Here is an 887-nt window from a genome sequence, read left to right as displayed (position 1 = left end):
TTTTAAAAAAAAAAAAAAAAAAAAAAAGGAAAAGCCGTATTGTTGGAGTAAAATCTGTATCACTTCTTTGTTTTTCTAAATTGCTTACAGAAAGTATTTACTCAAAATTCTATTTCATAGTGTTGACTTTCTGCTGTCATAGCAACAACATTTAGTAAGAATAGGATCTGATTTTTAAATGTAAGTAAATAAAATATGAGCCTCAGAATTTGACTTTGTAGTCATTTTTTCAGGAAATATACTTACTTTACACATGGTTATATTAAAAGGGTCTAGGAGTTAGATAGAGGCTGAAAAGGATGATTTCTTATCCTTTTTATGCATTTTTTCATTTCAAAGAAAACAGGTTTAGTTTTAATAGATCAAAATAAAAAAAGTTAAGAAATTTTCTTAAGACTTAAAATTAGAAAAAAAGTTAAGATTCAGTTCAAACAGTAGGTAGATGAACCTATCAATAGTTCAAGAGAAGATAAAAATCCTTAAATCTGGAAAACAACGCTTAAAAGAAAATCAGTAATGTTTTAGTCAGAAGTCAAAATTTTATTTCACCAATTCAGTCTCATATAATTAATCTCTCTTCTATTGACTTTGCAGTGTTACTGTGGTCTGATCTTTCCATTCAAATTTTCTTTAGATATTTTTGCTATTGGGCAAGTGTACTCACCAGAGACAGAAAGATAGAAAGTGAGAAATAACCCCCAGGGGGAATAGCCATGCCACAGTCCTTTCTCCTCCATTCTCCTCCTGGGATTTTGGACGCACATTCACACGTGCCCAGTGTGATTCTAAGCTGCTGGGTCCAGGACTTGAACTGTGGTCAACTGTGTGTGAGTTCAACATCTTACCAACTACTCCACCTAATTTTTAGGATGATGGTAATAAGCAGA

The sequence above is a fragment of the Tupaia chinensis genome, unplaced genomic scaffold (assembly GCF_000334495.1).
Source record: "Tupaia chinensis unplaced genomic scaffold, TupChi_1.0 Scaffold149780_1, whole genome shotgun sequence".
Taxonomy (NCBI): domain Eukaryota; kingdom Metazoa; phylum Chordata; class Mammalia; order Scandentia; family Tupaiidae; genus Tupaia; species Tupaia belangeri.
The sequence above is the reverse complement of the archived record's forward strand: the minus strand, read 5'-3'. Positions refer to the sequence as shown.